This window comes from Mobula birostris, chromosome 19, assembly GCF_030028105.1.
Source record: "Mobula birostris isolate sMobBir1 chromosome 19, sMobBir1.hap1, whole genome shotgun sequence".
In the NCBI taxonomy this organism is placed as follows: domain Eukaryota; kingdom Metazoa; phylum Chordata; class Chondrichthyes; order Myliobatiformes; family Myliobatidae; genus Mobula; species Mobula birostris.
In genome coordinates, this window is record NC_092388.1 from 31,394,451 (window position 1) to 31,420,765 (window position 26,315).

A 26,315-nucleotide genomic window follows, 5' to 3' on the forward strand; every position below is an offset into this window, starting at 1 on the left:
TGATTAGGAAGTAATACACAGCTTTACAATACTGTGAAGGTATTGGTAGTGTTCAAATTAGTACTGTATTTCATTTAAATATATAAATTATTACACAAACAGAAGTTTGTCTTTTTTATACCTTTTTAACTATTTGTATGAAACTTCAGCTAATTGGGACAACACACACAAAATGCTGGTGAACGCAGCAGGCCAGGCAGCATCTATAGGAAGCAGTACAGTCGATGTTTCAGGCCGAGACCCTTCGTCAGGATGAAGGGTCTTGGCCTGAAATGTCAACCGTACCTCTTCCTATAGATGCTGTCTGGCCTGCTGCGTTCCACCAGCATTTTGTGTGAGTTGCTTGAATTTCCAGCATCTGCAGATTTTCTCGTGTTTGAGAGCTAATTGGGACAACCGCTTTATATAAGCAAAAGGTTGGGTACCTGCATGGTCAGTACTTAGTAACACCCCCTTTGGAAAGTATCACAGCTTGTAAACACTTTCTGTAGCCAGCTAAGAGTCTTTCAATTCTTGTTTGGCGGATTTATTTTAAATTCATCAGTCCACAGGACTTGTTTCCAAAATGTATCAGGCTTGTTTAGATGTTCCTTTGAACTTTTTGAATAGAACTTTTCGGTCGCAATGAGCAAGGGTATGTTTGGAGAAAAAAGGGTGCAGAATTTCTTGAAAAGAACACCTCTCCAACCGTTAAGCACGGAGGTGGGTCGATCATGTTTTGGCTTGTGTTGCAACCTGTGGTATGGGGAACATTTCACTGGTATGCAGTGGAACAGAGGGATTTAGGAATAATGGTGCATAGTTCCATGGAATCTCATGTGGATAGGGTGGTGAAGAAAGCTTTTGGTATGCTGGTCTTTATAAATCAGAGCATTGAGTATAGGAGTTGGGATGTAATGTTGAAATTATACAAGGCATTGGTGAGGCCAAGTTTGAAGTATTGTGTCACTGAATTATAGGAAAGATGTCAACAAAATACAGAGAGTACAGAGAAGATTTACTAGAATGTTACCTGGGTTTCATCAGCTAAGTTACGAAGAGAGGTTGAACAAGTTGGGTCTTTATTCTTTGGAACGTAGAAGGTTGAGGGGGGACTTGATAAAGGTATTTAAAATTGTGAGGGGGATAGATAGAGTTGACGTGGATGGACTTTTTCCATTGAGAGTGGAGGAGATTCAAACAAGAGGACATGAGTTGAGAGTTAAAGGGCAAAAGTTCAGGGGTAACATGAGGGGGAACTTCTTTACTCAGAGAGTGGTAGCTGTGTGGAACGAGCTTCCAACAGAAGTGGTTGAGGCAGGTTCAATGTTGTCGTTTAAGGTTAAATTGGACAGCTATATGGACAGGAAAGGAATGGAGGGTTATGAGGTGAGTGCAGGTCAGTGGGACTAGGTGAGAGTAAGAGTTCGGCACAGACTAGAAGGGCCAAGATGGCCTGTTTCCATGCTGTAATTGTTATACGGTTATATGGTTATATGGTTATATATGGTAGAGGGAAGAATGAATTCGATGAAATACCAGTAAATTCTGGAAGCAAACATCATACCGTCTGTAAAAAAGCTGAAGATGAAAAGAGCATGGCTTCTACAACAGGATACTGATCTTAAACACACCTCAAAGTCCACAATGGACTACCTCAAGTGGCGCAAGCTGAAGGTTTTGCCATGGCCCTTACAGTCCCCCGAAAATCTGTGGATAGACCTCAAAAGAGCAGTGCATGCAAGATGGTCCAAGAATCTCACAGGACTAGAAGCCTTTTGCAAGGAAGAATGGGTGAAAATCCCCCAAACAAGAATTGAAAGACTCTTAGATGGCTACAAAAAGCGTTTACAAGCTATGATACTTGTCAAAGGGGGTGTTACTAAGTACTGACCATGCAGGGTGCCCAAACTTTTGCTTCAGACCCTTTTCCTTTTTTGTTATTTTGAAACTGTAAAAGGTGGAAATAAAAAAGTAACCTTGCTTAAATTATTAAAGAAATGTGTCATCTTTAACTTTATAGCCTTTTGGAAATCAGGTCATCTTTTACTCGCTTAGCTATTCACAGTAACAGAAATTTTGACCAGGGGTGCCCAAACTTTTGCATGCCACTGTATATATATATATATATATGTACTGTGCAAAAATCTTAGGCATCCTTGACTTTGTAAATGGTTTCGGAAGGTTTAGATCCACAGACCCCTGATCTCAACATCGTTGAGGCTGTCTGGGATTACCTGGAGAGACAAAAGCAAGCAAGACAGCCAAAGTCTGCAGAAGGACTGTGCAACTTCTCCAGGACGCTTGGAACAAGCTACCAGCCGATTTTCAGTGATCTAAGGTGGACACACCAAATAATGATTTAATTTAGTTTTTTTACTGTAAACTGCTCTTTTTAGTATTTTTTTGATACGTACTTAGAAAATTCTCATTTCATCATCTTGAAAAGCTTCTTTGCCTCTGCAGAATTTTTACATGCGTCTAGGACTTTTGCACAGTATTGTATGACAGCTATAAAATATTTATCCCACAGGCAAAGCCTCCTTTAGAAAAATATATTAACAATATTAGATTTGAAAATATATATTCTTTTAGAGTGATGTTTTATAAAACCTCTTTAATTGGGAGGATTGTTTTCCCTTACTCATTATTATTTTATTGCATGAATTTAGCCCAAAGTGCATGGGGGTGGACTTGCTTCCTGTGTTAGTATAAATTCCTTTCAAATCCATTCATGTTTCACTGCAGCACAAACCATCAGTATCTTTACTACCATTGACTACATCTGGCCTCAATATCTTTGCAATTGCTGCGAGCGGTCTTGAATTATTCTCAATCTCTTCTCTCGACTGATCAGTTCCTGGGGGAAGCAACGGTTTCACAGAGTCTCACTCCCAAAAGCAGTGGAAGAATTCAAATCAGTATCGGCTGTTCAAAACCTTTCCTTTGATTAATCTTGCTTATGCTTCAGCAGAATCACTTGTACCTTGTAAGGTACCATTATTGTCTGGTGCTTTATGTTAATTCTGTATCTGTCTGAATGTCACACTTACAGGTGTACACAACAAACACAGCACACACATTCACAAAACATTCATATAAACACATTACATGCAGGTTCTTTAGATTATTTGTTGCTCTAGAAAACTCCTAAATCTGTCTCAGTTGACAATGACTATGACTTAATTGTTAAATAATATAAAATAGTGAGCTGTATTTATTATCCTGGGAATGAATGGGTTAATGTATGAGGAGTGTTTGATTGGTCTGGGCCTATACTTGCTGGAGTTCAAAAGAACGAGAGAGATCTCATTGAATCCTATTGATAATAAAAGTCCTAGATATAGTGGATGTGGAGACAATGTTTTCTAGGTGGGGGTCTAGGACAAGAGGACACAGGCTCAGAATAGAAAGAAGTCCCTTTAGAACAGAAATGAGGAGGAATTTCTTTATCCAGAGGGTGATGATTTTGTGGTTTCATTGTCACATTGGGTCCATTTAGAGCGGAGGTAGACTGATTCTTGATTAGTCATGGTGCCAACGTTATGGGGAGAAAGCAAGATAATGGGAATGAGAGGAATACCAAATCAGCCATGATGGAATGACAGAGCAGACTCAATTTGCCTAATGGCCTAATTCTGCTCCCATGTCTTACGGTCCAATATAAAATACATTTAGCTTTTATTATGTTTAGAAGTTTGGCTTAAAAATTCCCTTGGAGTGAGCCACTCCTACAAAACATAAGAAGTAGGGATAAACAGTCAGCCAAAAAATCCCTCAAGCCTGTTTTGCCATTCAGAAGGTTAAGGCTGAACTGAATCCACCAGAGCACTTTATATTTGAGTTAACATCCAATGTCCATTATCTAACTCTACAGCAGCGGTGTAGCAATAGTATCTTCTTGTTCTCAGAACTGGACATCCATGCTTTGTACATCTGATAACTCAACTTTCCTGAATATAATAGTGATATTGTTTTAGCGATAATTTAATCAGAGCCTGATGTGTAGTAAGCACAAATAATAATATTTTGGAGTCAACATCATTTCTATGTATTTCTGACATAAATTGACATCTAAATATATTCATAAAACAAATACAAGGGAGAACAAACTGAATTATATTAACATAATAATGTTTGAAAGTTGCCCAAGATGAAATTTTATATCCTCAAACAGCAGTTCCAGCATCCACCTCCTACCCCATCCTTCTCCCTCTCATCTCCAATTTGTGAATAAATCACGACAATATTAGTGAAATAAAACTTCCACAGTTCCAAGCTTTTGACAAATGATAGGAGCAATATTAGAAAAGTTGAAAGCAGACGTCACCAGGCTTAAGCAAGGCATCTCTCCCACTCTTATTGGAATCTCGAATGGACCTTTCAATCTATCTCACCATGGTGTTTGCACCTTGTCTGTTTACTTGCTCTGCCCTTTCTCTGTAATTATAACACCATGTTTTGCACTCTGATATTGACTTTCCCTTTGTACTAATCACTGGATAGTAGGCAAAACACTGTATCTCGGTACATGCGACGATAATAAATAATTCCAATTCCCTGCCTGAAAGTTATTCAAAGGTTCAATTTCCACCATTCTTTAAGGTTAATGTAATTCAGGGACATTCTCTGTGATGTGCAGACACTTAAAGTGATGTGCAATGTCCTAACTGAACTAGACAGTGTGTGTGAATTTTCAACTTCAGCTGGATGACAGAGAAACAAATTCCCTGGGGAACTGAATAAGATTTAATGGAATATCTTTTTATGACCTTGATTTTTTTAAAATCGGTCTGCAGTAGATACCTTGCACACACTAATTACCATGTGTTCCTAATATTCTTGATACTCTAATAACTGATATTAATGATATGCTGAGATAGCTCAGACTGTGTTAGCTTGAATGTTTTTTTTAAATTTTGTTATATGTTAAAGTACAGTTGGAACTTTTGAATTCTGGCAGATTCTTGCCTTGTTCTCTGATTACTAGCAACAATGTATTTTGAAAACCAATTTCTGAGGTCAAGTAGTGTCAAATACATGCAGCAAAAACTCACAAAAATCATTCTTCATTCTGCATCTGTCACACACCGTGGGAATTGAGGCAGAGATTTTTGTAGAAATTCAAGCTGAGTTGCTACCTTTACGCATCACCATCACCCTGCAAATAAGATATCACTGATATCTATTTCAAATGAATCTTAAGCGTGAGATTCCATCCATCAACTCATCCTCTTTGCAGATCTGGCCTATTCATTCTCAACAACTCTGCAAGCCTTTGGCAATTCATCAAAATGCGTGTGTGGTGGAGTAACAAATAGTGGCCAATTTCAACAAGTTTTCATTAAACTAGTGCAAGCCAGTATTCATTCTCCAATCACATCCACCTTCATCCACCTCTGATGGTGCAACTCCTTTTATCCCCCTCTTCATCTGCTTCCTTTCCTGTGTCTACACTCTTTACCTTAGCTATTTCCACTGCCTTGGGAGAGCACCTAACATTATTAAAGACCCCTCCCATCCCAGTCATTCTTTCTTCTACCCACCCCTCCTCCCTTCCATCAGCAGAAGATACAAAAGCTTGAAAGCTAGGACCAGCAGAACAACACCTATCTCACTGTTATAAGAATCTGGCACGATAATATGAAACCTTGATCCCTCAGTCCATCTCAATATAGTCCTTGCACCTTATCTGTCTACTTGCACTGTACTTCCCCTGTTGCTGTGACACCATATCCCTCTCTCTGATGTTAAATTTCCCTTTGCATTTTTTTGACGTACATGCTTAGAATGATCCGCTTGGGTAACATGCAAAATAATTTTCTCTGTATCTCGGTACATGTGGCAATAACAAATAAATCCAATTACCTGCCTTAAAAATATGCAAAAGATTCAATTTCCATCATTCTTTGAAGCTGGGAGTTCCAAAGGTTTGCAACATTCTTAAATTTGCCTGAGATGAAAACAGATGACACACTTGCACAGGTCAGAACATAGAATATACAAGTTGTAACATGTTGCAGCTTTACAAAATATTGATTCGATAACACTTGGAGTGTTGTGTCCAGTTCTGGTCATTACATTATACCACTTATACCCAATAAAATGGACACTGAGTGTATGTTTGTGGTCTTCTGCCGTTGTAGCCCACCCACGTTGTTTCGACATGTTATGCATTCATATATGCTCTTCAGAACATCACTGTTGTAACACGAAGTTATTTGAGTTAATGTCACCTTCCTGTCAGTTTGAAACAGTCTGGTCATTCTGCTCTGACGTCTCTCAATAAGAAGCCAGTTTCACCCATGGAACTTCTGCTCACTAGATGTTTTTTGTTCAATGCACCATTCTGTGTAAACTCCAAAGCACTGTTGAGCATGAAAATATCAGAAGATCAGCAGCTTGTGAGATATGTTGGGCACCACCAATCATTCCACAGTCAAAGTCACTTAGAACAGATTTTTTCCTCATTGTGATATTTGGTCTGAACAACAACTAAACCTTTTGACCATGTCTGCATGCTTTTATGCACTGAGTTGCTGCCACATGTTTGGCTGATCAGATTTTTGCATTAATAAGCATCTGGATAGGTGCACCTAATGTAGTGGCCACTAAGTGTAAAAATATTGTGGTTGCATTTTAGAGAATACAGAAGAAATTCACTGGGATATTGTTGGATAGAAGGACTTCAATTATGAGAAGAGATTAGATTGACTAAGCTTATTTTCCTTGTTATGAAGGAGGCTTGAACATGACCTGATGGAGGTATATAATATTTTCAGAGTCATAAAATGTTGGTAGTCAGAATACTTACATATATTTAGGTATCAAAAATATAAGAAGGCATAGGTTTAAGTTAAGCGGAAAGAGTTTGAAAAGATTTTGTATACAGATAGAGACTGAGATCTGGAAAATGTTCCAAGAAAAGATAGTAGAGCCAAATTAGACCATTTGGCCCATCAAGTCTGCTCCACCATTCAATCATGACTGATCCCTTTTCCCCTCCTCAAACCCATTCCCCGGCGTTCTCCCGGTAATCTTTGATGCTGTGTCCAATCAAGAACCTATCAATCGGTGCCTTAAATACACCCAACAACCTGACCTTCACAGTTGCATGTGGCAACAAATTCCACAAATTCACCACCCTCTGGCTGAAGAAATTTCTCTGCGTCTGTTTTAAATGGACGCCCCTCTAGCCTGAGGGTGTGCCCTCTTGTCCTAGACTTCCCCCACCATGGGAAACATCCTTTCCATATCTACTCTGTATAGAGCTTTCAACATTTAAAAGGTTTCAATGAAATTCCCCTTCATCCTTCTAAATTCTAACGAGTACAGACTCAGAGCCATCAAACATATGATAACCCTTTCATTCCCAGAATCATCCTTGATAATCGCCTCTGAACCCTCTCTAATGCCAGCGTGTCTTTTCTTAGATGAGGAGCCTAAACTGTTCCCAATACTCAAGATGAGGCCTCACCAGTGCCTTATAAAGCCTCAGCATCACACCCCTGCTCTTGTATTCCAGACCTCTTGAACTGAATGCTAACATTGCACTTGCCTTCCTCACCACCGACTCAACCTGCAAGTTAACCTTGAGGGTGTTCTGCACAAGGACTCCCAAGTCCCTTTGAATCTCAGATTTGTAGATTTTCTCCCCATTTAGAAAATAGTCTGCACATTTATTTCTACTACCAAACTGCATGACCTTGCAATTCCAACATTGTATTTCATTTGCCACTTCTTTGCCCATTCTCCTAACCTAAGTCCTTCTGTAGCCTACCTGTTTCCTCAGCACTACCTGTTCCTCCACCAAGCTTCGTATCATCTGCAAATTTGGCAACAAAGCCATCTATTCCATCAGCTAAATCATTGATATACAGCATAAAAAGAAGCGGTCCCAACACTGACCCCTGCGGAACACCACTAGTCAGACAAGAATCCTTTTATTCACACTCACTGCCTACTATCAATCAGCCAATGCTCTAACCATGTTAGTAACTTTCCTGTAATACCATGGGCTCTTAACTTGGTAAGCAGCCTCATGTGTGGCACCTTATCAAAGGCCTCCAAAAGTCCAAATATACAACGTACACTGCATCTCCTTTATCTATCCTATTTGTAATCTCCTGAAAAAATTCCAACAGGTTCATCAGGCAAGCTGTTCCCTTAAGGAAACCATGCTGACTTTGTCGTATCTTGTCCAATATCACCAAGTACTCCATAACCTCATCCTTAACAATTGACCCTAACATTTTCCCAACCACTGAGGTCAGGCCAACTGGTCTATAATTTCGTTTCTGCTGCCTTTTTGCTTTCTTAAAGAGTGGAGTGACATTTGCAATTTTCCAGTCCTCTGGTACCACGCCAGAGTCCAATGATTTTTAAAAGATCATTGCTAATGCCTCCACAATCTCTAAAGCTACCTTTTTCAGAATCCTAGAGTGCAATTCATCTGGTCCAGGTGACTTATGTACGTTTAGATCTTTTAGCTTTCGAGTACCGTCTCCCTTGTAATAATAACTGCACTCACTTCTCTTCTCTCACACCCTTCAACATCTAGCACACTGCTTGTGTCTTCCAAAGTGAAGACTGATGCAAAATACTCATTTAGCAATCTTCTTGTCCCCTGTTATTATTTTTCTGGCCTCATTTTCTTGTTATCATCCCTCTTCCATTTTATACAGACTTAGAAAAGCATTGACTATCCAGTTTGGATAGTCAACCTCTCTGCTTTCCGCAGAGATCGCTCCCTACACGGCTCCCTTGTCCATTCGTCCCCCCCATCCCTCCCCACTGATCTCCCTCCTGGCACTTATCCGTGTAAGCGGAACAAGTGCTACACATGCCCTTACACTTCCTCCCTTACCACCATTCAGGGCCCTAAACAGTCCTTCTAGGTGAGGCGACACTTCACCTGTGAGTCGGCTGGGGTGATATACTGCGTCCGGTGCTCCCGATGTGGCCTTTTATATATTGGCGAGACCCGACGCAGACTGGGAGACCGCTTTGCTGAACACCTACGCTCTGTCCGCCAGAGAAAGCAGGATCTCCCAGTGGCCACACATTTTAATTCCACGTCCCATTGCCATTCTGACATGTCTATCCACGGCCTCCTCTACTGTAAAGATGAAGCCACACTCAGGTTGGAGGAACAACACCTTATATTCCGTCTGGGTAGCCTCCAACCTGATGGCATGAACATCGACTTCTCTAACTTCCGCTAATGCCCCACCTCCCCCTCGTACCCCATCTGTTATTTATTTTTATACACACATTCTTTCTCTCACTCTCCTTTTTCTCCCTCTGTCCCTCTGAATATACCCCTTGCCCATCCTCTGGGTTCCCCCCCCCCCGCTTGTCTTTCTTCCCGGACCTCCTGTCCCATGATCCTCTCGTATCCCTTTTGCCAATCGCCTGTCCAGTTCTTGGCTCCATCCCTCCCCCATCCTGTCTTCTCCTATCATTTTGGATCTCCCCCTCCCCCTCCCACTTTCAAATCTCTTACTAACTCTTCCTTCAGTTAGTCCTGACGAAAGGTCTCGGCCTGAAACGTCGACTGTACCTCTTCCTAGAGGTGCTGCCTGGCCTGCTGCGTTCACCAGCAACTTTGATGTGTGTTGAATTTCCAGCATCTGCAGAACTCCTGTTGTTTGACTATCCAGGTTGGTATTGTTTGCTAGCTTGCTTTCATTTTTCATCTTTTCCCTTCTAATTATTCTTTTAGTTGTTTTCTTTAGCTTTTTAAAAGCTTCCCAATCCTCTCTCTTCCGGCTAATTTCTGTTTTGTTGTATGACCTCTCTTTTGTTTTTACATTGGCTTTGACTTCCCTTGTCAGCCATGGTTGTACTATTTTGCCATTTGAGTATTTCTTCATTTTTGGATACATTTATCTTGCACCTTCTTCATTTTTCTGAGAAACTCACACCGGCAGCTCCTTCCAATTGACTTTGGCCAACTCCTTTCTCAAACCACTGTAATTTCTTTTACTCCACTGAAATACTGCTATGTTCTCCCTACCAAATTTCAAGTTGAACTCAAGCATATTGTGATCACTGCCTTCTAAGGTCTCTTTTACCTCAAGCTCCCGAATCACCTCGGGTTCATTACATAACACCCAATTCGGTGTAGCTAATCCCCTAGTAGGCTCAGCAACAAACTGCTCTAAAGAGCCAACTCATAGGCAGTCAACAAACTTACTCTCTTGAGATCCATTACCAACCTAATTTTCCCAGTGGACCTTCATGTTAAAATCTCCCATGACTATCATAACGTTGCCCTTTTGACATACCTTTTCTATTTCCTGTTGTAATCTGTGGTCCACACCCCAGCTACTGTTGTTTTCTACTATGTTTAAAAAACATTTAGACAGACATCTGAACAGACAATGTAAAGAAAGATATGGATCTAATGGGGGCAAAGTGATTAGTATAGATGGGCAGTATGGTCAACCTGCATGTGGTGGGTCAAAGGATTCCTTCCTGAGCTGAATGACTCTATAACTCTTAAATAGGCAACCTTTTACTAATGAACTGTGGCACCTAGTTCTAGATTATTTGACTACAGGAAGCACCCTTTCCACATTCACCTTCTCAGGAAGCCCCAGGACTTTATGGCCATGAGACATAGAAACAGAATTAGACCAATCAGCCCATCAAGTTTGCTCTGCAATCAATGCAGATTTATCATCATACTCAACCCCGTTCTCCTGCCTTCTTCCCGTAACCTTTGACACTCTTACTAATAAAGAACCTTTCAAGCATTGTGTTAAATATATCCAATGACATGGCCTCCACAGCCATCTGTGGCAATGAATTCCACGCATTCGCCACCCTCTGTCTAAAGAAATTCCTCCTCATCTCTGATCTAAAGGGATGTCCCTTATTCTGCGGCTTTACCCTCTGGTCATAGACTTTCCCACTATCGGAAACATCCTCTCCATTTGATAGGTTTCAAAGAGATCCACCTTCATTCTTCTAAACTCCAGTGAATACACGCTAGAACCATCAAACACTCTTCATACGTTAACCTTTTCAACTCAAGTGAATTTCAAGTTTAATTCAAGTTCAAGTTCAAAGTTAATTGTCATTCATCCATCCACAAGAATACAATTAAACAAAACAGCCTTCCACCGGAGCCAAGGAGCAAAGCACTGTACCAACAGTCACACGCAGGGCAAGGCATGCATAGCACATATAATTATAATAGCAGTAAAAAACAGCCACAAGGGAAATATAACCCAATCACTGAGTGTCATGGCCTGTAGATTGATGATGCATAGGATGGTTGTCCTGGAGCCACATTCCTGAAAGATCAAGTGCACAGCAGTTCCCCATCATGCACTAGTGCAGCCAGAGACAAGCGCAATCCAGCTTGCCTTCAACTGAGCGGACAACAGAGGGCAGCACTGACAGGAGGACCAGTACCCAACCTGGCCTGGACATCCTCTGTGCCACATTGCCTCTGGACTCTTCTCCCCTGGGCAGCTGAAGCAGGCAACCCTGCGGCACTAGGGCATGGTCCACGCAACTCTCCCATTATCGGTTTCAAACAGTTCATCCTTCGTAACATCAGATTTATGGCGTTATCCTTGCAAGCTCCCGGAAGTGTCTTTATCAGTTTCAATATACAGTGGACAGAACTGCGTGCAACATTCCAGTAATGGGCCAACCAAGTTTGATTTAGGCCGCCAGTAATATTTCCCATAGCGTGTAGGTTGGTGGTAGGATTTCAGAGGAGTTGATGAGAGTAAATGTAAAAGGGGAGTAGTCTAAAGTTTGCTGGCCAAAGCAGACTCATTGGGCCACAGAGCCTGTTTACATGTATAAAAACCTTCACGATCAAAAGGAGACATTCCATGAAATTTCAGTCCTAAAGAAGGAGGCCTATGGCAGGCATGCTTCCACCAAATGAGTACCAGAATTGGGATGTCAGCAGAACCAAATTTGTTATGCAGCAGCAGTATAATGCAGTACATGATAATATAGGAAAACATAAATAGGTAAGTCAATTACAGTAAGTATATGTATGTATATTAAATAGTTAAATTAAAAATAGTGCAAAACAGAAATAATATATAAAAAGAAGTGAGGTAGTGCTCATGGCTTCAATGTCCATTTAGGAATCGGATGGCAGAGGGGTAGAAGCTGTTCCTGATTTGCCGAGTGTGTGGCTTCAGGCTTCTGGACCTCCTTCCCAATGGTAACAATGAGAAGGGGTATGTCCTGGGTGATGGGGGTCCTTAGTCGGCTTCCTGAGGCACTGCTCCTTGAAAGATGTCTTGGATACTACAGAGGCTAGTATCTCATATGGAGCTGACTCATTCACAACTTTCTTTTGATCCTGTGGAGTAGCTCCCCCCCCCCGCCCCCCTCACACCAGACAGTGATCCAGCCCATCAGATTGCTCTCCACAGTACATATGCAGAAGTTTGAGTGTTTTCGGTGACAAACTAAATCTCCTCAAACGCCTGATGAAATATAGCTGCTCTCTTGCCTTCTTTATAGCTGCATTAATATGTTGGGGCCAGATTAGATTCTCAGAGATCTTGACACCCAGGAACTTGAAATTGCTCAACCTCACAATTTGTATAACTTGTTACAATTATACAAATCATTGCTTCGGCTGCACATGAACATTGTGGGTAGTTCTGGTCACCACACTGCAGGACACATGTGATTGAACTAGAAATGGTCAGCTGTTGTCTGGACTGGAGGGCTTGAGCAATGAGGCAAGATTGGGTTGGCTGGGTTGGATTTCCTTAGAGTAAAGGAGGCCAAGAGGTAACATGATCGATATACAGAAAATTATGAGTGTCTTAGATTGGGTAGATAGGCAGTGGCTCTTTGCTATGGTAGGGCATCTGAAAGTAGAGGGTATTGGTTTAATGTGAGGGGAGGATGTTTAAAGGGGTATACATTCACACAGTGTGCAGCTGGAATGTGAAATGAGCTGACAGAGGCAGGGACAGAAGTTAATTATTTTTTAGTTTTCTTATTTAGAGATACAGCAGGATACAGGCACTTCTGGCCCAGGGAGCCTGCACTGTGCTTTTACATCCATATGACAAATTAACATGCCAACCCATATGCCTTTGGAATGGAGTGGAGGCTGATGCACATGGAGGAAAGCCACATGGTAACAGGGAGTAATATTTAAGAGGCACCTGAACAAAGATCAGAGTAAATTATTAACAAAGGTAACCATATACAACCCTGAGATTTATTTTCTTGTGCCCATCCTCAATAAATCCATAATAAAATAATAACCATAATAGAATGAATGAAAGACGGCAGCAACTTGGGCATTCAACTAGTGTGCAAAAGACCCAAGCTGTACAAACGCAAAAAGAAAGAAATAATTAATAAATAAATAAATAAATAATCAAACAAACAAACAAACAAACAAGCAAGCAATAAATATCAGTAATATGAGATGAAGAGTCATTGAAAGTGAGTCCATGGGATGTGGGAACATTTCAATGATGAAGTGAAGTTGAGGAAAGTTATCCCCTTTGGTTCACAAGCCTGATGGTGAGGGGTAATAACTGTTCCTGAACCTGGTGGTGTGAGTCATGAGACTCCTGTACCCTCTCCCCAATGGCAGCAGGGAGAAGAGGGCATGTCCTGGGTGGTGGGTGTCCCTGTGGATGGATGCTGCTTTCATGCAATAACACTCCATTGGATGTGCTGAATGGCAGGGAGGGCTTTACTCATGGTGGACTGAGCTGTATCCATTACTTTTTAATAGGATTTTCCATTTAGGGGCATTGGTGTCTCCATGCAAGGCTGTGATGCAGCCAGTCAATACATTATAGAAGTTTGTCAAAGCTTTAGATGTCATAAGGTTATACCTTCTAAGGAAGTAGAGACACCGCTGTGCTTTTTTTGTAATTGCATTTACATGCTGGGCCCAGGACAAGTCCTCCGAAATAATAGCACCGAGGATTTTAAAGTTGCTGACTCTCTCCACCTCTGATCATCTGATGACTGGCTCCCGGATCTCTGGCTTCCTCCTCCTTGACAGAGCAAATCAGAGAAAGATATGAAACTAATGCAGGCAAGTGGGATTCGTATAGATGGGCATGATGATCAGTCCAGGTACGATGGGCCAAAGGTCCTGTTACTGTACTTTGCAACTCTATGACATGATGTCTTTAACTTTGGTTAACTCCTTCCTATTGGCAAAACATACCACACTGCTTTGACTTTGTTATGCACAATCATATTCTCTATTAAATGCCTCCTCAACATAGACACAATAATGCAAGCAAATTGTCCTTCTACATTCTCGAGATTGCAATCACCCATGTCTTACAAACAAAAATCTGTTGTTATATATCGTTTTCCCTCTTCCACAAGGAATAGCTTTATAATCTTTTCTCCTTTCCAGACTACAGCTTTTCAGAGCTGATTTTAGAATATGGTGTCCATTCCCTGAGGTGTAATCGCACTTGCTATGCAGCTCAGTATAACTATTCACATTTCAGAAGTGTTAGATTAACCTTGAATCAAGAGGACCTCAAACATGGAAATGACCTTCATTGGAGAGAACAATCCAGTACTATGATTAAAGTCATATAATACAAAGCAGCGGGAGTATGAAAGGAGAACACAGTAAATGCAAAAATCTGCAATGCCATAAGTGTCAATTTAATTTATGCTTTACTAAGTTACAGAAAGTGAATTAATTAAAGCTGCAACCTCAATGGGAGTTTGTCTGCAAACAATGATTTATTCCATTTCACTGAGAATTTTCTATCTTTTCAAAAAAATCTGGTAGATCATTAAGCATTGTGACATTTGGCATCATCACTAGCTGACATGCCATATGAAATATTCTTATAAAGTACTTTTGATGCCTTCTAAAAAAAAAGGAAGAACTGTACATGGAAAGCCTTGCACAATCCCTGAAGTATGTTAATAAATGAGAAGAAGAGATGCTGTTTGCTAATGTGATTGAAATCTTTACATCAGTGGATAATCATATATAATTTTACAACAATATAGCATTATCACTTGATGCTGTTTTACTGATTTTGTAATCTGGGGAAAAGGGAACCAGAAGGTTTTACTCTGGGATGGAAGTTGGGAAGATGATCTATGGAGTTTTCACTTGTCATAATAATAAAAGCTGAACGGAAGAGTTAAAAGTTATGGGATATCTCATAAAGCAAGTATTTCTCTGGCACAGTCTTTTAAAACTTGTTCATCCTTCTAGGTCAGTTTGCACTTTTCAGACAACAATATCTGAAACTTTCTAAATCAGCATTAAAAATGAAATATGTTGTTTCTTAATTTCTACATGTGAAATGGTACAACAACTATAAAACAAATGGAGCTATTCAAAAATGTGAAATGTGTAAAGCAAAAGAGTATAAAGATTACCAGGTTATTAAATAACTAACAGCTAACTCACTTGAAAACTTTAATATAAAACAAAATAACTTCTTCACAGAAAGTCAACAATAGTTGAAAAGATTAATGTTTAAATCCTGATCTCAGGGAATTTTTGACTTATTACTCAAATTCCTTCACCCAGAACTAACCAATCAAGTTTAAGATGATAAACAAGAGAAAATCTGCAGATGCTAGAAATCCGAGCAATACACACAAACTGCTAGAGGAACTCAGCAGGCCAGGCAGCATCTATGGAAAAAAGCGTAGTCGACATTTCAGGCTGAAACTTTTCGGCAGGACTGGAGGAAAAAAGCTGAGGAGTAGATTTGAAAGGTGGGGGGAGGGGAGAGAGAAAAACGCCAGGCGATAGGTGAAACTTGGAGGGGGAAGGATGAAGCAAAGAGCTGGGAAGTTGATTGGTGAAAGAGACAGAAGGCCATGGAAGGAAAAAGAAAGAAGGGAGGAGCACCAGAGGGAGACATGGGCAGGCAAGGAGATAACATGAAAGAGGGACGAGGGGATGGGAAACGGTGAGGGGGGAGGGAGGTGGAGGCATTATCGGAGGTTTGAGAAATCGATATTCATGGCATCAGGTTGGAGGCTACCCATACAGAATATAAGGTGTTGTTCCTCCAACCTAAGTGTGGCCTTATCTCGACAGTAGAGGAGGCCATGGATGGACATACCGGAATGGGAATGGGAATGGGAAGTGGAATTAAAGTGGGTGGCCACTGGGAGATCCTGCTTGTTGTAGCAGATGGAGCGTAGATGCTCGGGGAAGCGGTCTCCCAATCTACGTCGGGTCTCACCAAGGCCACTCCGGGAGCTCCGAGCACAGTATGTGAACCCAACAGACTCACCTGAAAGGACTGTTTAGGGCCCTGAATTGTAGTGAGGGAGGAGGTGTAGGAGCAGGTATAGCACTTGTTCTGCTTGCAAGGATAAGTGCCAGGAGGGAGATCAGCGTGGAGGGATGAATAGACAAGGGATTGATCCCTGCAGAAAGTGGGGGGGGGGGGGGGGTGGGAAAGATGTGTTTGGTGGTGGGATCCAGTTGGAGGTGGTGGAACTTTTGGAGAATTATGTGCTGGACGCAGAGATTGGTGGGGTGGTAGGTGAGGACAAGAGGAACCCTATTCCTGGTAGCATGGCTGGAGGATGGGGTAAGAGCAGGCGTTCGTGAAATGGAAGGGATGTAGTTGAGGGCAGCACTGATGGTGGAGGAAGGGAAGCCCCTTTCTTTGAAAAAGGATGGCATCTCCTTTGTTCTAGAATGAAAAGCCTCATTCTGAGAGCAGGTGTGGCAGAGACGGAGGAATTGAGAGAAGGGGATGGCATTTTTACAGTAGCCAGGTGGGACAAGGTATAGTCCAGGCAGCTGTGAGAGTCCGTTGGTTTATAATAAGTTTAAAATGATATTAAGACTCCTCACCTACAGCTGATGAGCAATGAAGGGCTATCTGTAAGGTAATATGAGCCCAGAGATTCTTGGATTTAGGATGCCTACAGCAGTTTGGAAGTAGGAATTCTTACACAGCCTCTTTTCACCCCTGTACTTGCCCCTCCTAGACTCATGGCATATTTAGTTGAACTGCAGTCTCAAAGCTCCAGGGGTTTGGGTTCAGTCATGACCTCTGCTGCTGTCAGAATCGAGTTTGCACATTTTCCCAGTAACTGTGGATAGGCTATTCCAGTTTTCTCCATCATCCCAAACTAAATGTGCAGGTTTTAGGTTAACCAGCTATGTAAATTGTCCCTAATGCACAAATAGCATCTGGGGAGAGCTGAGGGGAATGTGCAGAAGATAAAATTGGTTAATGCAGGATTAGTGTCAAGATGGGCACTTGATAGTCAGTTAATACTTGATAGGCCTGCTTCTGAGCGGTATCTCTATAAAACTATGTAGAGGTTGTAGGTTTAAGATGAAATGTAAAATATTTCAGGGGACTCACAGGGTAAACCTCTTCACTCAGAGGGTAATGTGAGGGTGGAACAAGCTTCCATTGGAAGTAATAGAAGTGGGTTAAATTGTAATATTTAAAAGAAGTTTAGAAGTATTTAAGAGAAATTGGTCCAAGTGCAGATAGGTGGAACAAGGAACAAAATCAGGACAGACTGGACTAGATGGGCCAAAGAGCCTGCTTCTGTTCTGTTGTACTCTAATACTCTAAAATATTAATAGAAAATTTAGAAGAGACCAAGACTTTTAACTTTCAGGACGTTCTTTCATGTTTTCACCCTCAATCCAAGTTTGGACTTAACTATTGCTGTTAGTATGAGCTTGGATAGAGGATGAAAGTCCTAGAAATTAAAGTGTTTGGCTTTTCTACAGTTTACATTAATGTGGCCAGGCAGATTAACTCAATGAACACTGCCATTAAAGGGATGGGGCAGGCAACTGTACTGTAAAAGCAGCATTGTACTCTTCGCACAGAAAGGTAACACAGCTTGCCATGAGGAATCAAGTGCTCTTTTAAAATGAACTTTGAACAATGGTCATGAAATGGACAACATGCAGGAGTTAACCCTACAGAGACACAAACACACAACAATCAAGGGAATAAATAGAGTTATCAAAGTACAATGACATATGTTTGTTTAAATTTAACCTTCTGTCAACTCCTCCGTACTCCTGTGGTTTGGCAATTCAAGCGATTTACTAATCCACAGAAAATTAGCAACCACGGTTCCACCTAGTTGGGAACTATCCCCAAAGCTTTTGGAAATGTTAATGCCCAAATTATTGTAGGAGTGAAATTAAAATGCCAAGAAACTGAAATATTTCATCAAAACACACTTGCAAGACAATGGCCAAAAAATCAAATTTGCCTTGAAATGATTAACTTACTGATACAGCAATGAGCAGGAACTATTTTATATAACAAATAGTTTTAAACAATTGTTGCTCCCTTGACCCATTAGTACTATCCTAATTGTAATCACTCTTTGCTGGATCAATGTTGTTTATGCTCTCCCTTATATGGACAAGTGAGGGTGTGACGTCCTTATGCGGTAGGTTTCCTGCTACCTATTATGATCTATTTGTAATAAGGTGGCCTCCTTGGATTGACAGGACCAACATCTCAGGTACATCATTAAAGGTCTGGATGTGCAGTGATTAAATAAGCCTGACCCTGTGATTTGAGACAACATCTAATTGAGGATAAGCCACAAATAGCTTTATTTCTTCTTATGCTTCTGGCTATAAAATAGAGCTTGTAGAAACTTAGGCCCATGCTGTTTACTATTGAATGCAGTTGTTTTTACCAGTCTTTTAATAGGGATATAGATCCAATAGTGGCAGATAACTGCACATTAAAACATCAATGTATTTTCCATTGTGGTTTACAATCCTTAGCTCCACTGTCTGGCCAAGAAGCAATGTCAAAATCCCTTTGACTGCTCACTGAGTAATAGGTTCAGTAAATGTCAGGGATATTGCACAAACTTACCTTTAAATATAATTTTGATTCCAATCCTGTACAGTGTGATTCAAATTGATAAACATCAGAATTGATCAGATAAGAATTGATTATCTTGCATCTTGACCAGGACACAGTACCATAACAAGCTCAAATCTGAGTTTTAAATAAATGAATTCGTTACCGCACCACACGAAGGGGCAATAGGATCAATGGTTAAAATTTTTCAGAAGGAAGGGGATGCAGGAATATGGAAAGCTCCACAGGAAAAACGCCCAGGGCCCGTTGACGACTAATGATTCAGGACAGTGTGATTACCATTAGGATATTAGTATTTCATCAGAAGAACAGCAGTCCCTTAAAACTGTTCCTCATGGATGAAAAGATATGATTGCGGCTTACTGATCATTCAGCCATGGCATAATAAGTAGATTTCCTTTTCATTTGGCCATTGTTTAAATATAATGTTTGGCTTTTAATTCATTTTTATCAGTATTTTTATGCAAAAGAGGTGGAAAGTGACAGGAATAAAGTATTCCCAATTTCAGCCTCTTGTGGATTCCTGGCCTTCAATAACCTCTATTCTCATGATCCACCCTTCAGTTAAAAAGATCCAACGCTCTGAATTCTTCCTCAAATTAGATTGGAGTTAGACCATAAGACCATAAGATATAGGAGCAAAATTCAACCATTTGGCCCATCGAGTCTGTTCTGCCATTCCATCATGGCTGATTCATTTCCCTTTCAGGCCCAATCTCCTGCCTTCTCCCTGTAACCTTCCATGCCCTGACTAATCAGGAAACTATCAACCTCTGTCTTAAATATACCCAGTGAATTGGCTCCACAAGCACTGGCGGAAATCAATTCCACAGATTCACCACTCGAAAGAAAATAAATTCTTCCTCATCTCCATTCTAAATGGCCATCCTTCTGTTCTGAGGTCCTAGACTCCCCCACCATAGGAAACATTTTCTCCACATCCACTCTATTGAGGCCATGGAAAACTCTCTTCAAATTTCTATATCTCTTTTCCGCTGCTTCTATAACTATCAATCTTAATAACTAATCAAATTTTGTTTAATACTTATTGTAAGTGCATTATCTTGGGATGTTTTGGAATTTTAGTGGGACACCATATGTTTTTTATAGACAGTAGATGCTGAAAACTTTCAGCTGATTATTTTTAAATCAAGGACTAGCTTTTTGAAGTTATACAGTTATCTTAAGGTTTACAAAATGTGTTTCATTTCGGCTGGTCACCATGAATGTAGAGAAAATAACCAACATACTGGACAACCTGTTTCTCATGTTAGGAACTGCAAGTCAATTAATGAATAAGTTAGACCATTGCAAATGATTCCTGGGAGAATGCAAATGTTGATAAGGTTCAATGCAACAGTAAGAGAGCTACATCTCTCTTCAAATAAAATCAAACACCCTCACCCCAAGGGAGATGAGGCTGAGTACGGTAGGAAACTTTGTCACATGATGTGAGCAGAATTATCTGCAGCTTAATGTGAAAAAGACGAAGGAGCTGGTGGTAGACCTGAGTAGAGCTAAGGTACTGGCAACCCCTGTTTCCATCCAGGGGGTCAGTGTGGACATGGTGGAGGATTACAAATACCTGGGGATACGAATTGTCAATAAACTGGACTGGTCAAAGAACACTGAGGCAGTCTACAAGAAGGATCGGAGCCGTCTCTATTTCCTGAGGAGACTGAGGTCCTTTAACATCTGCCGGACGATGCTGAGGATGTTCTACGAGTCTGTGGTAGCCAGTGCGATCATGTTTGCTGTTGCGTGCTGGGGCAGCAGGCTGAGGGTAGCAGACACCAACAGAATCAACAAACTCATTCGTAAGGCCAGTGATGTTGTAGGGATGGAACTGGACTCTCTCACGGTGGTGTCTGAAAAGAGGATGCTGTCCAAGTTGCATGCCATCTTAGACAATGTCTCCCATTCACTACATAATGTATTGGTTGGGCACAGGAGTACATTCAGCCAGAGACTCATTCCACCGAGATGCAACACAGAGCGTCAAAGGAAGTCATTCCTGCCTGTGGCCATCAAACCTTACAACTCCTCCCTTGGAGGGTCAGACACCCTGAGCCAATAGGCTGCTCCTGGACTTATTTCCTGGCATAATTTACATATTACTATTTAACTATTTATGGTTTCATTACTATTTAATTATTTATGGTGCAACTGTTACGAAAACCAATTTCCCCCAGGATCAATAAAGTATGACTATGACTATGACTATGACTATGTGTTGCTTGCACATCTCAAGGGAAGCAATGAAAAGGCTGAAGGGGACAACAGCATCGTCTTAGGGCACGGCTGAATGTGGCAGAGATTTTAAGTAAAAATTTTAAAGAACTCACTTTGAGCTGATAAACTAACAGATGTTTAGTAGATGGCACAGGCAACTCCTGAAACTTATTTTCAGGTCCAAGATCAACAACACCAATCACACAGTTGGAACATGAAATTTAAGCCAGTCATGGATCCATAACAAAATAAGCAGCTGCCAATTCCTGTCTGGCTATTGATTAAAAGTTCACCTTTTTTGGAATGTGAATTGTGAGTTTCCTTGGCATAACATTGAAGCAGCCTGGAGCTTTCAAACAGAGTGCAATTCTGAGGCCATCAAGCCTTGGAAAGATCATTAAATGAGTCTCAGCACTCAGATGGCCAAAAAGTAAAAATCTCTTACCAACATGCCAGCCTTCCATCAGCACATTCGGTAGGGAGTTCTTGGAATGGTTGCAAAGCAAAAAAAAACTTTAATAATGACACTCCACCCGCCCCCCAGCTTTTATGCTATGGTTAAAACTTACAATTTTGATGGGGCTTTTGGACTTGATTCTTCTTTAATCATCTCTTTTGTCCCAAGATGTTCACGTTCAAGACCTCAGATGGCACCATAAATGAAAATTATTGCTGTTGTTCTTGTTGACTGAAACCCTTGGCATTTCCAGAGTGGGCGACGAAGGGTATGCAACAGGTGACAATGACGTATATTGGATGATCAACAGAAGGTAAAAAGGCAGTTAGCAACAAGCCGGCAACTGGGATGAAGATCAGCAGGTAAGAAGAAGGGAAAAAGTGTGCTGGATTTGGTGGAAGGAGGGAAATCAAGGTGTAGGGCAGAGCAGGGACTGGCAGCAGGCCACCTCAACATGGAGCTAGACAAGCCATCCTGATCCTGTCAGTTCTGTTATGAAGTAATTTCTTATCTTTTTTTCTCGTAGCACTCTCCTGTGATTCTGCATTGATTTGGTTACCTTTTGCTCTTAGAAAAGTGGCCGCTACACATAAATGGAGACAAGCAAGAGCTAATTTATCAAAGAAAGGTAAACAGCTGATAATACTCAGAGACTCAAGAAGGCAGAATCCATCATTAAAGGCCTTCACCATCCAGGACCTGTCCCCTTTGTGTTATTGCCTTCAGTGAGGTACTTTTTTTTTTGGTGGCATCTGTTAGTCTCGCAAGACCATGGACCTTCGTCTGGAAAGTCTCTGTGCTGTCACAGTGAGGTGACGTTGGAGTGTCCTCTCCAGGGCACAGGCCTGGGCAAGGTTGTATGGAAGACCAGCAGTTGCCCATGCAGCAAGTCTCCCCTCTCCACGACACTGATGTTGTCCAAGAGAAGGGCAAGGGGCGATACAACTTGGCACCAGTGTCGTCGCAGGAGTTGCCAGGACGAGATTGAAGGCAGCGTCGGACTGCCTTAGGGACTCCAGCTCCGGATTTGTCCTTTGGGTTTACTCCCGAAGCCTTTCCCATGAGTGGGTATGGACGCAAGGCAGCGGAGGTTTGAAATCAGAGTTTTCCCTCTCTTGGATGGACTGCCTTCCCAGGCTGATGAGCTCCATCTACCCAAAGCACTGGTTTTAAGGTGCCAGGACCCGCCCTCGCCCCTTCTTCTGTTAGTAGAAACAGTTCTGCCGGGTTTAGAGGCTAAGCCACACAATAAGGCCAGGAGTTGGACTTGGTGGTCAGAGGCTATTTGAGGCGCATGCCATGAGAAGCACTTTTAGGTAGTGGGAGCTTGTCCCCACTACCACTCCTCGGCTTGACAACCTTAGAACCAGAGAGGTACAAAACCCTGAAGAACCACACCCAATGTCTTAACAAGCTTCTTTCCCTCTGCCATCAGATTTCCAAACAGTCCATGAACTAATGATCACATCGCTATTCATCTTTTGCTCTGTTTATTTATCTGTACCAATGTAATTTGTATGTCTTGCACTGTTCTGCTGCAACATAACAACAAATTTCATGATGTACTTCAGTGACAATAGATCTGGTCCTGAGAAATGTGATTCTGATTCGCTCAACTGAGGTAACCAATGGGCACGCGGACCAAACTGGAAGCTGGCATACTTCCTAACTGCTCCTGTAATTAACAGTCTGTAGGTCCCACCAGAAAACAGGTTCACAACAATTTACATTTACAAAGCAGCTTCAATTTCATTAAGGTCATACATATGATCTAATCATCTAAAAGCGTCTCATTAAAATTAACCCTATTTCTGCCCTTCTGCAAGTCTGTGTGATGAAAGATGTTGGAAAACCAAAACTGGTGAATTTCTGAAGGTCTTTGCAATCCTAACTTGCAATACTGCCACATTGCAACAAACTGGCCCCTTTTGTATCAGTCTCATTTCCACAAATGCACTAAAAGCACAAGGACTGCACTACATGTGAAGCATGTTGGTTAATGTTTGCATTGAGCTGTGATAACGTGGTAAAACGCTGCAGCTTATAATGTTGCTCTCTCAGTCTAATCACAGGATACAGCAAGCATCAGTGTCAAAATGTTTAATGTTAAACTTCATTGAGAATGACCCCCAGAGCAAGTCAAACCACACAAGCAAATATTAAACGCTGGATTGAAACTGGTTATACAGCAAGACTTAGGTTGCCAATCCAATTGTACATATATCATCTTAAAATAAGACTTATTAAAATAGAATTTTAGTTCTTACAACATAACACACAAGCTTGATTCTGTAAGCATGTTAAATTGCACTTGAACTCAAGTTTTCCTACAGCTCACACCAACAGGAAATGGAAAGTACATGCAGGCACAATATATAATAAAATGCTAACACATGGACAAAATCGAACGATGTAAGATAGGAAAGTGAGGAGGGCAGGGGAGTAAGAAAATGAGAAGGGGGAGGGAGAAGATGAGAGGGGATGTGAAAACAAATAGATTGAGAGAGGAAGATGAAGAGAAGAAGGAATGAATGGAAGCATGAGTGGATTATAAAGGCAACCAGTTCTGAGTCTTTAAATGTCATTATTAAATATTTTAGTTATGGTGATACGGTATCTAAAATACATTTCTATTTGTGAATTCAGAGGTACATTTTCTTATATAAACCAGAGATGGATATTTTTACATCAACCTAATTTTTTCTGAAATCAGAGAATTGTCAAAACTTATCTTTGTGATAAAGGATCCTAAAAAAGAATCCGGAAATCTCCAGTATGATCTGAATTGAGAATAGAAAATAACCCTTGGTAACTATAAACAAGCACTTTGTGAAAGATACGCAATAATTACAGATACAACCCCTACCACATAAATGTCAATTTGATAAACAAAAGAGCTTAAAATTACAATGTCAAACCAAGGTTTGTAAGTGTAGAATGGAACAGAAAAAGGAAACTAAGAGTGAGAACTGAAAGTCACTGAGTTGGAGTTTGTGTTATGTTGCAATTTAAAAAGCTAACGTCAGTTCTATCAGTAAGGAATGATGTAGAGCCCATAAGAGTAAACTGGACAATAATAAGAGCAGCATATGACAAGCAAATATGAGCGAAGGTAAAAAATACTTCTAGCTGTTAACATGTCGTTAGCTAAAGGCAATTGGATTTCCTACTTTTTGGATGGCTGTATCAATGAAAGTTTGAGATTGCAAATGCTTTCATTCATAGTTGCCTCATAAAACTGGTAGATTGGACCAGCAACTTTGATGAGTGTTGCTTGAATTTCCAACACCTGCAGAATTCCTCATGTTTGCGTTTTTAAATTCACTGCTGCGAAGCCTCTTCTGGTGATGCCTACACTGAAGAAGTTTAAATCTTATCTTCGATGGGAGTTCAGTGAAACCATCTCTCACTGCTCCCCATCTGTAATTTCTTCGGCTCTTCAACTTTTCGACCACATTTTGACTCAGACTCGCTATTACAGCCATATATCCTTTCCAGCTCTTGGCTCCATCCCTCCCCCTCCTGTCTTCTCCTATCATTTTGGATCTCCCCCTCCCCCTCCCACTTTTAATCTCTTACTAGCTCTTTCTTCAGTTAGTCCTGACGAAGGGTCTCGGCCTGAAACGTCGACTGTACCTCTTCCTAGAGATGCTGCCTGGCCTACTGCGTTCACCAGCAACTTTGATGTGTGTAGATTGGGTTCTGCAGCATTTCCAACATCCATGCAATATCAATTGGGAAATCATATTTAGAACTGCAATTTTGTGAAAAGAAATCTGGATCGCATAGCTTGGCTATCTGGTATGTTTAATGCCACTGCTGCTGCCAACTTGATTGCATATGATGCCCAATGCGTGTGAGCATATTTGAGTAACAAGCTGTTCAGGCTCCCATACTGGTGCGCGCAAATAACGCATGCTGGATGAAATCAGAATGCTCATGGCTTCAATAAGTGCCTTCCTCTGTATGTTATTATCACAGCCATGTCAGATGAACAATTCATGGACATAATATAACCTTAATAATTCTTGACTTTCATGAAATCTAACACCTTGCCAAACTAATACACTTACAAGCAGTACAATTCTCCCCACCTGTCCATCACCTCTCTTTGACTCCCGTACTCTTTTCCACTATTCCATAGTTCATTGTCCTCTCCAATTATCCCGTTACATCTTCCACCTATCCGCTCCTAGCTTCCTACTCACCTCCCCCCCATCACCTTCCCCTTCATCTTATGCATCTTATCACGTGCTGACTGGTACTTCTCCTCCTTCTACCCACTCCCCGCACCTTCTTATTCTGGCTTCTGTCCACTTCTCTTCTGTCCAGACGAAGGATCTTGGCCTGAATAAACATTGATTGTATTTTACCCACCACAGGTACCTCCCAACTTGCTGAGTTCCTCCAGCATTTTGTGTATGTTGAGCAGTGCAATTAGTTCTGGATGCAAGCAGTGATTGTGCTACCAAGCAGGAAACATAAAGTTAGTGTTCTGCCTCCATCCAGAAACAAAAGCCCTGGATTTGTCATGCATCTGTTTCTTCATGATTTTTTTTAGGACCCATTTTCATCTGTATATAATTCAGTGAGGAAGAGCATTGTTTTTGCCTTTCTAAAGAAGATGCGTAGCACTTTTATTGTCACTTTGCAACAAAGAAAAACACATTAAAAAGTAAAAAAAAAGAAATTTTAGAATCATTGATAATCAGGCCGGATGGAATTGCTTTTACACATGCCTGAGTGACCAAATCTGCTCTAATTTGTCTAACTTCACAAGAAGTCAACAG